The sequence below is a fragment of the Macaca thibetana genome, chromosome 2 (genome assembly GCF_024542745.1).
Source record: "Macaca thibetana thibetana isolate TM-01 chromosome 2, ASM2454274v1, whole genome shotgun sequence".
NCBI lineage: Eukaryota > Metazoa > Chordata > Mammalia > Primates > Cercopithecidae > Macaca > Macaca thibetana.
The window spans coordinates 30,545,987-30,564,084 of record NC_065579.1 but is presented as its reverse complement, the minus strand read 5'-3'; the positions used below and the strand labels follow the sequence as shown (position 1 = coordinate 30,564,084).

The window sequence follows — 18,098 nt, the reverse complement described above, 5'->3', positions numbered from 1 at the left end:
TAAATTATAACACAACTCACAGTGGAGTAATGTGGGAGACCAGTCAGAGTTCTAATGGCTGCTCATAGCTAATGAAACCAGTGGGGAAGCTCTCCTGGGATGGAGCTGGTGCATGTCCTCAAAGGATAGTGAAATGGCAAAAGAAAACACTACCGTAGGCAGGAAATTTTATCTAAGAGGCTTAGTTTGGACATACTCTGGTTGAAGTGAAGCACAAGGATACAACTTTTCTTTCTTATTATTCTTTTGTTATGTTATGCACAGGAACATGTTCCAGAAAACCAACGAAGGTTATTGACGAATAATACATACATTCTTTATTCTCTCCCATCATGAAGCACTTTTCTGCACTTGGGTACTGACTAAAAGCTTTACACAAATGGGATTTGGCCTGTAGGGCATGTAGAATTTGGGTATTAAAAACCACATCTACTTTCTCCCTAAAATCTTTCCATGCTTGTATCACTGACAGTTTCCTTGTAATTCATAAAGCCCTTCCATTATCTCTTCCTTTCATATATTTAATATCTGTGCTTTTCTTTTCTTTTTTTTTTGGGAGACAGAGTCTTACTCTGTCACCAGGCTAGAGTGCAGTGGCGTGATCTCAGCTCACTGTAACCTCCGCCTCCCAGGTTCAAGTGATTCTCCTGCCTCAGCCTCCCGAGTATCTGGGATTACAGGCACATGCCACCACGCTCAGCTAATTTTTGTATTTTTAGTAAAGACAGGGTTTCACCATGTTGCCCAAAATGGTCTCGATCTCCTGACCTTGTGATCTGCCCTTGTAGGCCTCCCAAAGTGCTGGGATTACAGGCGTGAGCCACTGCGCCGGGCCTTGTGCTTCTTTTTCTAATGCAAGTTGACAATGAATTTATTAAAACTCTGTAAACCAAAATGTATCTGAGACAAGTCTCAATCAATTTAGAAGTTTATTTTGCCAAAGTTAAGGAACATGACACGTGGCACAGCCTCAAGAGGTCCTAAGAACATGTTCCCAAGGTGGCTGGGTTTATAGCTTGATTTTATACATTTTAGGGATACATAAGACATGAATCAATATACGTGAGGTATACACTGGTTCGGTCCAGAAAGGCGGGGCATCTCCAAGCAAGGGGGCTTCCAGGTCATAGGTGGATTCAAAGATTTTCTGGTTGGCAATTAGTTAAAAGAGTTATGTAGAGGCCATAGATGGCAACTGTTTCCTATTAAATCTTTAAAAGGTATTGGACTCTCAGCTAATCTCTTCAGGATCAGAAAAACAGCTGGGAAGGGAATGGGAATGGGATTCTATTGAGAATGTAAACTTCTCCCACAAGAGAGAACCCTGAAGGGCCATTTCAAAATATGTTAAATATGGGGTAAAATACTTTGATTTCTTACAGGGCCTGCTATCCGTCATGCGATGCTATATATACTACAGTCAGGGTGGTATTTGTTATCTTAGTGCTACAAAGAGTCTGTTTTGTCAGTCTTATAATCTCTATTTTAATGTTAATGCTGCTCAGTTTTGTGCCTGAACTCCAAAGCAAGAAGAGTACAAACAAGCCATGACAGATCTTTCCATTCCTGCCATGGCGTGAGCAAGATTTTTGGAGTTCTTTGGAATCCCCTTGGACAACAAGAGGATCCATTCAGTTGGTTGGGGAGCTTAGAATTTTATGTTTGGTTTACATGTCTAACCATTGAAATTGCTGGTATCCAATAGTTTGGTTTTTGGTTTTTTTTTTTTGAGACAGGGTCTCATTGTCACCCAGGCAGTGGCGCAATCTCAATTCCCTGCAACCTCTGCCTCCCAGGTTTAAGTGATTCTCCTGCCTCAGTCTCCCAAGTAGCTGGGACTACAGGTAGGCACCACCACAACCGGCTGATCTTTTGGTATTTTCAGTAGAGACAGTGTTTCACCATGTTGGCCAAGCTGGTCTTGAATTCTTGACCTCAGGTGATCCACCCGCCGTGGCCTCCCAAAGTGCTAGGATTACAGGCACAAGCCACCGTGCTTGGCCTAGTTTGTTTTTAAGCCTACCAAAAAGTAAGAAATTTCTATTGGTTTAAAATTCATTTCCATTTCCTGTATTTTCATCGTCATCTTCACCTTTTCATGACTAGTCATTACTCAATTTAGGCTCTCCTCATTGCTTACCACAGACATTACAATAACTACTAAGCCTGCCTCTACACCTTTGGTTTCTCCTCTTGATGCCATCTTACAAGCTAATATCAGAATAATCTCCAAGAGCATAAGGTTTGATTTTGGCATGTCTTGCTGCATACCTTTCTGTCCCATCCCTGAAAGTTTAATAGAATGCAACTGATCATGAGTGACATTTTTAAAAGATAATCTTAAATTAGCTCAGATTTATCAAAAAGGTAACTCACTTTCAAATTTTGATAATATAATTATTTTTATTAACAATTTACTTAAGAAAACTTTCCATAAATGATTGCTATATACTACAGAACCCTTAATAGCATGAAGTTACCATTATTAACTGCCTTAGAACAATAATTTACATACAGAAGTGAACTATACTCACTGACCACTTCTTTTGTTTTGATGAATACAAACAGAAATAAAAGAATAAACAAGTAGAAGAAAACCATTGAAGACATTGGTAAACACACATGTAGGAAAGTCAGAGTAGGAAAAGCCAAAACAAATTTACATTTTTATATTGCTACAAAATTCATGTCGCACAACCTAAAGTACTTTCCTCCCTCAACACAAAATAAAAATAAAAAATAAAAACAACTGCTTAACATGAATGAAAAGCATATTAGTGCTGATAAATGTTTAACTGATTAGTCAAAGATCAAGTATCAATTCTAACTATTTGTTGGTAAATAGAACCAGATATTTATACATCAGTAACTGATCATAACAAAAATTAAGAAATTTTCCATGAACAATTTTAGAAACAAGATAGCTATGAAACCTATGTATGTGAGAAAAAAAACCAAGAGTGATAGTCTCCGTTTTCTCAGAGCTACTTTGCCACACAATAGCTTAACATTCCATTTGGATGTATGTTGTTGAGGATAAGAAGTTTGTGTGCCGATACATCACTTTTCCAAATAAAAATATAAAGTTTAACAATGCAATTTGCTGCTAACAAGCATTAAAATGGAAATATATTTTGCTTGCTTTCACTGCAACTTTCATTTGTGGTCTACATTCTGGCATTCTTTGTTTTGTTTTTGTTGTTGTGGTCATTGTTTTTGAGACAGGGTATCACTCTGTCACCCAGGCCAGAGTATAGTGACACAGTCACTGCTCACTGCTGCCTCAACCTCCCATGCTCAAGTGATCCTCCCACCTCACCTTCCCTAGTGGCTGGGATCACAGACACATGCAACCATGCTGAGCTACTTTTTGTTCTTTGTATCTGAACCAAGCAACAGCTATAGGAAGATTTTTCTTTAATGTTAAAAATTAACATTTTAAAATTTATCAGGACATAAATATCAGAAATTTAAGTAAAACAATCAGGATACAGACACAGAGAAAGACACAGCTACACACCAAAACAAAACAGGGGTATCTTGAATTTCTAAGAATGAGTCAGTCCTGGCTTTCTGATTACCCAGCACAATCATGTTATGAAAACATTAGAAATTTTCATGATGCAAAACCTATCTCTTGCAGATTGGAGTAACCCATATGCATGGTTTCCAACAACCAAGTTCTTCTGTCTACCCATATACATATTACCAGAGTACTTTTTCAAGAACCCTTGTTCTACTATAATTCTATTTTATAGCTCCTAAAAACAACAAACTATGACATAAGAAGTCAACTCTAAAATTTAACCCTTAATAAAATCACAATATTATCCCAAAACCTGAGAGGATTTGCTCTCTGAATGATTTCAACAATTCGTTTACTTAAGGTGCAATGTCAGTTTATGTAAATAAGGAAATCTTTACGGAAAACACAAATGTAACCAACTATATAATATAAAATTATCACCTTAAATTATAATTTAATAGTAATAATTGCCAAGACTGTGTGAAAAGCATTTAGGAAAAGTCACTGATTTAATAACATAGTCAATATAAAATGGACTTCTATTTTAAAAGTATCCAATAATAATAAATAACAAAATAATAAAAAAAACAAAAAATAATGAATTTCGATGTGATCAAAAACTAATAGTCATGAACAGGTTGAATTCATAGTTATATATGGGAATATTTTTCAAAAAGTTCTCCCACAAGAAATTATTTATTGTGAATAACAGATTAAATGGGAGTGAGAAAGATGAGGAAAAAGGGGTTGTTCTCAGCTAGGTACTGGCAACATTATTCTGAAAAACAACTAGATATAGTAAATATTTTAGGCTCTGTGGGCCATACAGTAGCTGTTGCAACTGCTTAACTTTACTGTAAACTAATAAGCATGGCTGTGTTACAATAAAACTTTATTTATGGACACAAATGTGAATTTCATATAATGTTCATATGTCAATAAATTGCATTCCTCCTTTGAATTTTTTAAACTGTTTTAAAACAAAACCATTCTTGGTTTGTAGGTTGTACAAAAATGGATGTCAGGCCAGATTTAGCTCATGGGCCAGATTTAATCAAACCCTGTTCTAAATCGTATGTTTAATCACACTCTCAGCCTTCAATCACAATACAGAAACGAAATCTTTCAGCCTTCAATCACAATATAGAAACTAAATCTTTCATTCTCCATATTTTCCGCATCAATTTCCTAAATATTTTATGGTCTATTTCCTATTCTCTTTCTAATAAATAAATAAATAAATAAATAAATAAATAAATCTTCATTTTTAATAGCTATATATATAAAAAACTTTTTTTTCTTTTTTAAGACGATGTCTTGCTCTGTTGCCCAGTCTGGAGTGCAGTGGCATCTCAGCTGCCTGCAACCTCCGCCTCCAGGTTCAAGCGATTCTCCTGCCTCAGCCTCCCAAGTAGCTGGCATTACAGGCATGCAGCACCACACCCAGCTAATTTTTTGTATTTTTGGTAGAGATGGGGTTTCACCATGTTGGCCAGGCTGGTCTCAAACTCCTGACGTCAAGTGATCTGCCCACCTTGGACTCCCACCAAAGTGCTGGTATTACAGGCATGAGCCACCAAGCCCAGCCTAAAACATTTAAATGACAAGCAAAATAAGGTAAATCTTTACAAATGCCATAGGACATTTGCAAATTTTCTTATGTAAGAGGAGATAAAGATCATATTCATACACTGTGAGAATGTAGAATTCACATTCACTGACCACAATACAAATCTAGAATTTTTTTTATTTTTATTTTTTTTTTTTTTGAGACAGAGTCTTGCACTGTTGCCCTAGCTGGAGTCCAATGGCACGATCTCGGCTCACTGCAACCTCTGCCTCCTGAGTTCAAGTGATACTCCTGCCTCAGCCTCCCAAGTACCTGGGACTACAGGTGCCCGCCACCATGCACGGCTAATTTTTTGTATTTTTAGTAGAGACGGGTTTCACTATATTGGCCAGGCTGGTCTCGAACTCCTGACCTCGTGATCCACCCACCTCAGTCTCCCAAAGTGCTGGGATTACAGGCGTGAGCCACCTCGCCCGGCCAAATCTAGACTTTCTTAATGACAAAAAAGTCCCTGTTAGATAATCAAATGGAAACAGATTTCATTTCTAGTTACTTTACATAACAAAAACACTATATAACATATGACATGATGAGTTAATGGATGCACACTTTGAGAATCAATACCTGCCAACATTTAAAATTTTAAAAAGACACTATGTGCCTCCTGATGAGAAAATACAATGGCACCTACAGTCCTATCTAAGGGATTAAGTTTAAATGTAATCAAACTCTGACCCTACCTGCCAACTTAGAAAAAAATATAGAACAAAATGTTTAACTTCACCATGAATACAAGATGGACAAAATACAGACTGTAGGGAACTCAGCAGGTCAAACAACTCAGGTACTTCAGTGAATAACATATAAAGAAAAGAAAGGGCTGGAGGGAAAAACCTACTGCTTAAGAAAGTCTTCAAAGGAAAATATAGTCCAGACTCAGTGGCTCACCCCTGCAATCCCATCACTTTGGAAGGACGAGTCGGGAGGATCACTTGAAGCCAGGAGCTCAAGACTAGCCTGGGCAATGAAATGAGACACCGTGTCTCTAAAAAAAATTAAAAATAAGCCAGCCATGGTCCATGGTGGTATGCATCTGTAGTCCTAGCTACTCAGGAGGCTTAGGCAGGAGGATCACTTGAGCCCAGGAGTTCAAGGCTGCAATGAGCTGTGATTATGCCACTGCATTCCAACCTGGGCAACAGAGTAAAATCCTGTCTAAAAAAAGTGCGGGGGGAGGGGGGGCGCGCAGGGGAGGCCGGGTCCCGTGGCTCACACCACTTTGGGAGTAATCCCAGCACTTCGGGAGGCTGAGGCGGGCAGATCATGAGGTCAGGAGTTCAAGACTAGCCTGGCCAACATGGTGAAACCCCATCTCTACTAAAAATACAAAAATTAGCTGGGCGTCGTGGCCCACAGCTGTAATCCTAGTTACTAGGGAGGCTGAGGCAGGAGAATAGCTTGAACCAGGGAGGCAGAAGTTGCAGTGAGCAGATATGACACCACTGCACTCCAGCCTGGGTGACAGAGCAAGACTCCATCTCAAAAAAAAAAAAAAAAAAAAAAAACAAATAAACAAAAAAACTTTTTTGAAGTGAACATGAACAATTCTAAACTATAGTGTCTAGAGACGCACACTTAAGTGACAAAACCATAAAGAAACAGAAATAGGGCCAGGCGCAGTGGCTCACGCCTGTAATCCCAGCACTTTGGGAGGCCAACGTGGGCACATCACAAGGTCAGGATATCGAGACCATCCTGGCTAACATGGTGAAACCCTGTCTCTACTAAAGATACAAAAAAATTAGCCGGGTGCGGTGGCGGGCGCCTGCAGTCCCAGCTACTCAGGAGGCTGAGGCAGGAGAATGGCGTGAACCCGGGAGGCAGAGCTTGCAGTGAGCTGAGATTGCCCCACTGAGATCTGCCTGGGCGACAGAGCAAGACTCCGTCTCAAAAAAAAAAAATAAAGAAACAGAAATAATTTATTATTCTGAAAGTCAGAAGTTACTTTTGGAGGAAAAAAGAGGGTTGTGACTGGCATAGAACACATTGAAGAGCTTCTGCAGTGGCTGGTAAAGTTCTATTTCTTGACTTAAGTAATAATTACAAGCATGTTTACCTTAAAATAATTCACCAAGACATATATTTGTTTTGAATGGTTTTCTGTATCTGTGATCTATGTTATGATGAAAAGGTTGAAAGCTAATTAAAGCAAATTAATTTCATACACATATCATACAAATGATACACACACTTTTTTACATATACATGTAAAAACTTAGAGGGTTCAATCAAAGCTCTAGTAAGAGCAAAAAAATCGTAAATTAGCACTCTGTTAAATGTAAAACAAAAGAAAATATAACAAATAAATGAGCCAGCACTTATCTTAAGAAGATTATAAAAACAAAATAAACCAAATAAAATAGCAGACAGAGAAGCAAACAAGCTAGTTCTTTCCTTCTTTGCAAGCTCATTAAAATAGACTAAATTTTGATAAGTTGACCAAGTGGAAGGGGAAAAAACAAAGTATTCTTAGTAACAGCAAGAAAGATAATATAATACCAGCCCTCAATAAGATTATTTAAACACTGGAGCAGGAGGGTGAAGAGTATTATGTACAGCTTTAGGCCAACAAATGTGAAGAGCTAAATGAAATAAAAAATAAGAAAGGACAAATCTGTTCTAAGAAAGGACAAATTTCCAAAAAGAAAGAAACTGTCCCAGTTCATTTTATGTTGGCATGATCCTAACCCCAAAACATGACAAAGAGAGCACAAGAGGAACCCGTTCATCTCACAATACATCATGAACAAGAAGTAATCTTTTCAAAAATGCAAGGGCAAAGATTAGAAAGTCTATTAACTGATTATGTAAGTCAACTAAAGGAAAAAAGACGTAACAATGTGTCACTCAATGTGGCAAACCTTTGATTAAAAAAACACTTTGTTTCAATTAGCAGAGTATGATGGCACATACCTGTAATCCCAGCTACTTGGGAGGCCTCTGAGGGAAGATCTCTTGAGTCCTTGAGATGGAGGCTACAATGGGCTATGAGTGCACCACTATATTCCAGACTGGATGACAGAGTGAGACTCCATCTCTAAAAAAAATTTAATTAACTAAATTAAAATAAAAATAAACTAAGCAAACAAAATATAAAACTTCCATGCATCAATACAGCATTAGGGTGAAAAAAAAACCTCATAGATAGCATTTATAATGCAAAACATAAATGGATTTTGCCATTTAAACACAGACACCTAAAGATATTAGCTATTAATGCCAATCCTATTAATTCAACATTGTTAGAGAGATTTTACCCAACCCAGTAGGTCAAGTAAAAGAAATCAGAAGTATAAATTTTAAAAGGAAGACAAAATTATAATTTGCACCTAATAGTGTCTACAAAAACTGAAGATAATCAAATTTAAAAAATTTTAAATCATAAAATAAGACTGCATGACTTATTAAAAAAAAAAAGAAGAAAGAAAGATTCCCTATACACTAAACACTGCTCAAAACTTAATATTTACTGTGAGTGATATGCCAGGGACTGTGCTAAACACCAAACAAACCAATACCAACCATAACTAAAATAACCCAGCACAAGGGCAACAACAGTCTTGGTGCATTATGAAAACCTAGATATAAAAAAAAAGTGTGACTTGTTTGAAGGACCCAAATGGCAAATCAAGATGCACAACATACTCCTGGATGCTAATGCTTATTATTGGCATATATAAATTTTCTATAAAGTAATTGATACATCTAATGCAAATCTAATAAAAATTCCAAAGGGACTGTGAGACAGAAGACGGCAGGAAGATTCTGAAGTCCATGTAAATTGTCTGAGAATACCTACAATTTTTAAAAGAATAATGATATAAAGGGAATAGCCCTATAATGTAGAAAAACAATAAATCCTGTTACTTAAAGGTGTAAGGTTTGTGTAAAGAGAGACATACAGATCAACAGATTAAAACGAAGTCCCAAACAAATCCGTAAATATATCAGTTACGTACATGATAAGGGGATATTTGTTGATGGATTAGTTATGGTAAGAGAGTTTTCTGGTTGCACAACTGGATAGAAAGATATTCTTGACTAAAATTGGGAAAACTAAACAGAGAAGGACTGAACAAAGGAAGAATATAATAAACTTAAATTTAGACTCGTCAAATTTGAGGAACCATCATGAAATCCAAGAAAAGTGACATCAAATAGATAGATAGATATGCAGGCCTGGAGGTCATAACAATAGCGTAGGCTGGATCTGTTAACTTGGGAGTCCTGCATACAAAGTGGTTAACTGAAGTCATAGACACAGACTAGATTGCCAAGAGAAGGGTATAGTGAGAAGAGAAAAGCACTAGATCTTGAGGAATACAACACAATGAATCAGGAAAATCAGGAAGGCATAATATCATAGAAGCAAAGGCAAAAATATATTTCAAAATGAAGTACACTTAAGGTCTGAAAATGTCACCTGGAATTCTCAAAGTACATTCTGTATAATATAAGGTTATAGACTCACAATGTGAAGAGTAAAGAATTAAGATTTCAAAACAGTATCTTTAGAAAGGGCTTATAAAATTTTAAAAGGAAATGAGAGAAGACAAAGATATTTTTAAAAAGCAGTCTGGAAGGACATATTCAAGTAAGAAACAATGGTCATCACTGGGGAAAGAATTACAAGTGGTTTTTAACTTCATACATTTCGGTACTGTTTGACTATTTTAGCAAACACATGAAGTACTTATACATTAGCAAAAAATAAAGATAGTTGAACCTGGAAAAGCAAATTGGAGAAAAAAACAACCCAGACATTGCCTTATAAAAATATTTTTATCATTACTTAAAAGTTGAAAAACTTTACAGAGCTCCTCACAGATCTACTGCATTCTCTTTCATGATAGCCATACCCTATAAAATGAAATACTTTTATTCATCTTTTAACAAGCATTTATTATACATCTATTATGAATCAAATCATTGTGCTGAAAACATTGGACGCAAAAATATAAATAAATTACTACCCCCCCTTAAGCTTCATGGGCCTACAGTTTAATGGAAAACAGACATGTAAACAATCATAATGCAATATGATCAGTGTACACACAAAGTGACAATGAATGTACAAGCTAAGATATTTTACGAGAGAAATAAATTTGAACTGATTCTTAAAGAAAGAAGGAGGTAGGAGTTCCAGGCAAGGAACTTCTAATATATTTAGAATCTGCATTCACCCATCCTACCCACCATGCTAGTCGATGCCCTATGTATGTCCCACCACTACCACTGAGGATCTCATCAAATCCTCACCTCTCTCTTAAGTAGTCAGCATAGACAAATGGCTATCATTTTTCCTATATGTTAAAAACAAATCAGCATCCAGACATCAAATCATGATGATTTCAACATCCCGCTTACAGATTATTTTTAATTTTGAACCTGTCACAATGCATAGTAGTACCATGAGTGGGAAAAAAAGAAGAAAAAAATAAAATGAGCCCCAAAATCAAATATAACATATATTTACTTTTGTTGTGCTTTTGCTCAATTATATAAGAAAAAAATGAAAGTTGAGAACTCTAAAGTTAGGTTTTTCTACTAGGAAGGAAAAAAAAAAAAAACCTCTGTTCTTTAATGTTTAGAATAATTAGTATTTAGTTGTTATTGTCCCAGTACTTATTACTCCTAAAACCTGTTCTGGGGAAACTTGTGTGCCTAAGGAACTGGATTTAATGGAACCTATTAACTTTTTTAAGACACTGTCTAAAAACACTGATTGCATATCACTAGGAGGTCAATCCTACAATCATCTTTTCCCAAATGGTCACTACTCCAAAGCACATTAGCTGTTCATTCAGTAACAGTTTTGGTGTACTATGTTTAAAGTCCTTAAGGAGTATCAGTTAACTGATTATGTTGCTTGAAAGCAGTATTAAGTAGTAAAACTAATTCATCAATCATCACATTTTCCTAAATATTTTTCATATATTGCTATTTTAAGAAAAGAAAGACCATAATAATTACAGAAAAAGTAATCAGTACTACAATTTCCTTTGGAAAAGGTAAATATATGCATGGCTGGCTGTTGAAATAGAAGTCTTTCCAAGAAGCAAAGTGATAGGCCAGGAGTTGAAAAGAATCAACTGCAAAGAAAACCTCATTTCTATTTTCAATTGCTATTTCTGTTGACAACAACAAATAGTCGTTTATTTATATATCTATTGCCTCAGATAAAACAACATAACCAATGTATATGATATTTCGCATGCTTTAACAAAAAGAAATAATCTTATTCCTTTATAAAGGATAACTTTTCAAATTAGAGTAATTTACATGCTTTTAGTGTTTTTCTGTTTTTGAAAATTAGTAGGTTACATTTGAAAAACTTTGCCAAAGGAAATATAGTCCCACATTTTCACAAAGGGAAGAAATGTTAAAAATTCAAACTTTCAAGCTAAGGTTACAGGTATTCTAAATGAAAAATAATTTTTTCCTCCAATAGTCTCTTTAATTACTATAACTATACTGCAGTATCCTTCCTATATTATAACATTATAGCACAATATTTGAGATTGCTTTTTAAGCACTCAGTATTCTACAGAGGAAAAACATGAAACTAAAGCCACATTAAAATGACAATTTCCTCATTCAGTAGAGAAAAAAAATCACTTAGTTCTTTCCTGAATAAATCAGTTTTAAAGACACTGTAATATATAGTGATAAAGATCTCAATTCCGTAACACAGATAAGCTTAAGTGCTTAATATATTCAGTTATGTGAGCATTTTGTACACACTAGGAGTTCATGGATTACACATCTTACAGTCTGCTGTGAACATGTGGAATTAGGCACTTACCTTAAAATACCACCCCACCACAAAGAATTATTATTAATAGTTTTGTCACCAAGAGCAAATGTTATTTCTAAAAACTGATAAGTAGGGACAAACTAAAATACAAAAACAACACAAGACAAAACACAACAAACAAAAACAAAGCTGCTTACTGAAGGTAAAAGGTAACAGAAGGCCACAGTTTTGAAGATCTGATACACAGGAATCAGGGATCCCCTTCTGGAGCAAATCTTTAAATTAATAAAAGTAGGGCCTTCTGTTTACTTTTTGCTATAAAACACTCATCATCAATTTCAAAATAAGAACCTTAAGAGTTAATAAATAGTAACACAAACCAAAGCTAATGATATTAAGGATTCCAATAAATTTTAAATAAACTACCTAAGACTAAAAGCTGAAAATTTTAAGCCCTCCTTCCTTTTCTCCCTTTCCCTCTCCTCTCTCTGTTTTACTGTCTGTATCCCTTCACATATATATGCATATACACATACATAAAATTTATTCCTTTTAGAACACTGGGTAGTTAACCAGAAAAATTAATAAAATCTTGAATAAACAAACTTAGAAGGTCTATTTAGTTGACATTTACTTTTTGAATATGGAAATTCTGTTGCTCGACTTCACTAGACACTAGAACTCCTCTTAGAATATTTTGGTAAACAAAGAACCTAGTCTTTTTGTTAAATTCAAACAGCAGGAAAGGAATGTCTTTGATATACATAACTAAATCATCATCTTATTATTCTCCTATCCTAAATCATAATTTTATATACATATATAAAACATTTCCTATGCCTACATTTTTACCAACACATGAAATTTTGCTTCCCTAACACTGTCCTAGCAAAATACATTAAACTTCATACCAATTATATGATTTGGTAATATATATTCCTTAAATATAAAGATGCCTCCAGTAATTCATTTTGTTTCTAAATAGACATCTCTCATCTCAGACTTTTTATGCTCAATATTTCTTAAGAGTCCACAAAAGAATAATTACCAAAATTAGTGAAATGTTTCACAGTCCTTATTTGGGAGAATAACCTGACTAAAGCAGACCACTCACTAATAAAGTGCAACTTAATAAATCATGTGGAATCTTATTTTGTTCAAACCCTTACTAACTCCTAGCACCATCTGTTACCATCAAAACTATATGACAAGATATGATATATAATTAATAGGTAAACAACAATCTAATTAAAATGGACAAATACTCCATGTTCCTGCCATTTGGGAGCTCTAATTACAGACTAAATTTTAAGCTTGAATTAAATATTTAAGCTGGAAAATTAACTTTCCTTCTCAAGCCTTGAATACATTAATACAGATATGTGAAGCGACTTCCTGATGGGAACTTAAACATGTAATTTAGTTTCATCAAAGCAGTTACTAATTGTTAAGCAGCAGTACCTTACCATATGTACACAATAGCTATTTAGAGCTGAAAAGGTGGTTCTAAAGCACCCCTCTGCAACCCTTTCCTGACATAAATATAAAATGTATATACAGCACAGCAGTTAATACTACACATTGAAAATAAATTACCTAGTCTTCAGTCTTTGATGCTTTCTGAAGACAATTAGAAATTGGTCTAAATAAACAAAATATACCTATATATGACAAGGTAAGAACCATACAAGTATAAAAGACCAAAAGATATTCAAGAATAAGCATCCAGGTATAAAATTCTCAGGTTACACAAAACTAATTAAAAACCCTGACCTACTGAATCAAAACAAGAGTATACTAATTCTGCTTTCCTTCCTAACTCTTCTCTTCATAGAGCATCGCAGGCTTTACTAATAATGTTCTAGCAAGCATTTAGAATGGCAACGTAAAGGTGAACACCCTTCTACATTTTTCATTTAATTTTGAATGTAGGAGGAATAATTTTTCAGAACAAATGACCCTAACAGGCAATTGTTTAGGAAAAATTCTCTAAGAATTTAAAATATACATGTATTTTCACTACTAATTTATATTTAGCAAATGAATGACAGAGAGGTGGCTAGAAAGGTATATATTACTCTTTAAAAATAGATTATTCTAATTCTTTATAACTATAAAGACTAACTGCAGGTCAACCCACATTAACATAGCTTGGTTACAAAAAGAGAACACTGTCAGAGTTGGTAGAAACTGCTTTTGTTTATATATTAAATATTATTTTGTTAAGCATTCAGTAGTATAACCATTAAATTTTACTAATAAAAGAACTAATTTTTATACTTTCACAGTAAAATATGATATTGCACTGGTTAAGATTCAAGGTCAATGACAAATATATAAGTTGATTATACTAAATCTCCCTTATTTGAAATTTTTACCAGAATTTAAGTAATTAACATTTAAATCATAAGATCTTTTAAGAATAAAAAGGAAATTTTTGTTCTGTATTGGCAATAGGAAACATATTTCATATTTTATAATTCATTACTATTGTTCTAGGTTTTTGCTCAAGAATAACATATATAATATTAACATATAACATTATATATTGCCTGTTTTTTGCTCCCAATATTTCTTTTTATCTCTTCTATCTTAAAATTGCCCAAGTTTTACTCATGTTTAAATTTTTACTCATGTAGCTATACAGCATTTGGTATTCCTAATAAAGTACTGCTCCCCAACTATCTGAATATGTTGATGCATTTTAGTTTCAAAAAAATCACAGATCTGCCCTGCATACACATAAGACGTGCTTTTACTCTTCATTAGTTGACAAAATATATAGGTATATGGGTTTAAAGATGCCTTGTAATTACCCTAATGTTTCATAAAGATTTGTAGCCATACACTGGCAAATACCCACAGAAAGAGAACAAGGGCACTCTTTGAATAACCCCTTGAAGTAAATATTTATTTTCATGTTATTCTACATCATCTAAAAATTTGCAAACAGAGAATAATCAACAGATATCACTGAAAGATAAAAACCCAATCCTAAAAGATTTGATAGATATACAAAATCTGGCTGGTTCACATTTAAGCATCAAGGTTCTTTTCTAATATTAAATCAGTCAACTGGATGACAACAGAAGTTCCTCCATAATGCAGGCTAGAAAAGTCTATTCAATTTTATTTAAAATCTGTATGCTGTAAAAGTACATGTCATGGAATTTACTAGGATGACAACTATATAGATATGAAATTCATGACATATTGATTCAACATATTGAACTGGTTTTTAAAACCAATTTATATAAATGATTATAATAGTCTATATTATGTTTAGCCCATGAGGCATATGGTAGTAAATTTGAATTTAATTTTAAATAAATTTACATAAATATAAAAAGTTCAGTAATTTTTATCCACCCTGCATATGAAACAGAGCAAATAAAAAAACAAGAGGACTGTATATTATAAATGCACTTGAGCCTGAAACTCAAACCAGAAATCCAACTTCATTTCTTTAAAAGGAACCAAAGGATAACTGGTTTTTGTTAGGAAAAAAGAAAAACACATCACTGACAGAGAAAGTAATACTGATTATTAAGCAATATATATTTACATATTTGTAAATATATAAATACATGTTATAAATGTTTATTTAGCAGTAAATATAATTTTCGTCTACTATATATTCTACAAAACTTAATGCATCAAAAAAGCTAGCAGTGACATATGGTATACATATATTCACATCAAATTATCAATTAAGACATATATACAGTCTCTTCACTTTGGAGAACTTATAAGCAATTTACAAAATGAAAATATTTTAAAAGGTACATCAAAAGTGTTTTTTATAGGTACTAGAAAGTCAGAGGTTCCATCATTGGTATGAGAATGATCCCAACTTTCCATTAGTAGAGCTCAAGCTGTGACTCTTGGAGACTTAGCCAGTATGAAACATACAGACTCTGAAAGTGGAGGCCTTGACCTTACCTTATCCTGAGTTCCATCCAGTAAGTCAACTGGCCCACATATCCATAAAATTTTATTCTGAAATTTAAAAACTAGTAAGCAAGAACCAAGATACAATATATAAATTTGAAGTGTATGGTTTCAGTATTATCAGAAGCATTATCAAATGCCTATCATTCGCCAGCAGCTTGACAGATTTTTTTTTTCTCTAACATTCAAAACAATTTACAAACTAGGCATTATTCCCACTTCACAGATGAGGAAACCATGGCTCACAGATTAAGTAACTTGCCTAACTTCACACAACTATAACTCAGATCTCTAACTAGAAAATCTGTTTATAACACTATTTTCTACAACATTTTATTCTGAAAATTTTCAAACTTTCAGAAAAGTTATAAGAATGTTATAGTAAATATTCACATACCCACTACCTAGATTCTACAATTGACATTTTACTATATGTATTGTTATCACTTACCTAACTACATCTACTAGACCATCCTATTTTTAATGCATTTCCAAGTTGCAGATGTTATTCTACTTTTTCAGTATATTATATTTTCAAATATACAGAAAAGGTGAAAAAAATTACATTGCAAACTCATGTCTATCATCCAGAATCTTCAATTACATTTTATTGTACTTCAGTATCATAATGTCGATGTATTTGTTCATCCTTCCATCATTCCATCTTATTATATTATTTTAATTGTTAAAGTTATTGTTGCAACCTCTAAGTCCCCTCTACAAAGAGAGAACTACAGAAAAGTTGTTTACATGTATTTAATACTATATGTCCTTAATCAGTTAAAGTTATGTTTGGACATACAGGTTTTCAAGGTTTTTCACTTCTCTAACATTTCCACCAGGTGACTTTTAGAGACACAAACAGATCCTTTAGGAAAGGGCAACATGCTTGACTCAAAAGAGTTGAGAAATACAAAAGCACTAAAATATTTTCTTAGGCTATAAGAGAAATTGAGAAAAATAACACATAAAAAAAATTCCTAGGGAAAAAAATTTGCATTCCCTGACAATGAATAGCTTAGTCAATCAAGAAACCTGATTATTACAAGTGACTCTGAAAGTTAGCTTTACAGTAAAGTTACACTACAAAAACTAAGCAACTACAATACCTTTGTACTTTTTCATGGTATTTATGGCTGTGATTCTATGATGCATACCTATAATTGTCATTTTGTGCTGATAACATTTTATTCTTAATTCACATGATGGGATTTCAAAATATCACCATTTCGTGGAGCTCGGCTATTAATCTTAAACTAATATACCACTTTATCATCACAATTCTCTCTATCCTTAAGTTCTCTTATTCCTGAACTCTCAGTACAAATACTTTCAAGCACATTGAAAAATCTAGTTCTTTGACTTCATTTGATTTAAATCTCTTATTCTCCTTCTTGCTTCATTTCCTTTCTTATCAATCTTAGACTCTATGAGCTACTATTTCAACTAACATCTCACCAGTCCATTGCTCTCTCTTTCTGTGTTAATCAAGTCCTGAAAGCCTTCCAACACTCACAATCTCACACACCTTCTCTTCCTCTACACCTAATTTCCTGAAGGCAGAAGAAATAATGGACCAACAGGAATTCCTTCCATCTTTGACCCTTTCACCCAACTCAAACACCTACATCCACTGTGGCAGCCAAGGAGATGTACTACTCAAGAGACAAAATGCTGTGGGGAATTATAGTCAGCTGACAATATCCAGCTTTCATACTCTCAGGATTCACTGTAGTGTTTAAGCCAAGGCCATACTCTCCCCATACATCTTACAAGGCCATGCAGCTCCCAAACAATGACAGGGATGTTGCAGGAAAAACCATTCCTGCCAACACAAGGCATCTTGTAATAGGCAAAATTTGCTCTGTCTACTGCATTATCCCCTCACCATTGTCTCAGCTGGGACTTTTTGAAAACTGCATTGGAATCTGAAGTTCCTCCTCTCCAATCTGTCTTCCTTACTCCTCTCTTACCATAGGTGTTGAACCTACATGAGTCTGAAGGCTTTGCCTGCTTATTCCCTCCCTCCCCCCTCCCTCCCCCCCATCTCTCTCTCTCCCCCGCCTCCCTCCCTCCCTCCTAAGATTTCCCCCCAAGAAATCTCTTAAGCTGCTAATTCCATCTTGGCATCTGCCTCCTGGGAGATCTGAATTGTCATGTCAAATCTACACCTTTCATATTTCTTGCATTCTCAGTTTAAAAAAAAAGGAGCCCTCCTCCTGTACAAACTAATC

At 34.5% G+C, this 18,098-nt stretch overlaps 1 protein-coding gene across 11 annotated transcripts in view; it reads right to left on the bottom strand.

Moving 5' to 3' along the window:
* Positions 1–18,098, bottom strand: part of TBC1D5 (TBC1 domain family member 5) — a 566,253-nt gene that overhangs the window by 399,469 nt on the left and 148,686 nt on the right. For 8 of the 11 annotated variants that reach the window (XM_050779554.1, XM_050779547.1, XM_050779557.1 and 5 more), the window contains one exon: positions 8,070–8,193. The exons of the other annotated variants lie outside the window; for them this stretch is intronic. The gene's annotated coding sequence lies outside the window, so the exon portion shown is untranslated. The remainder of the gene's footprint in view (positions 1–8,069; positions 8,194–18,098) is intronic. 11 annotated transcript variants of the gene reach the window in all.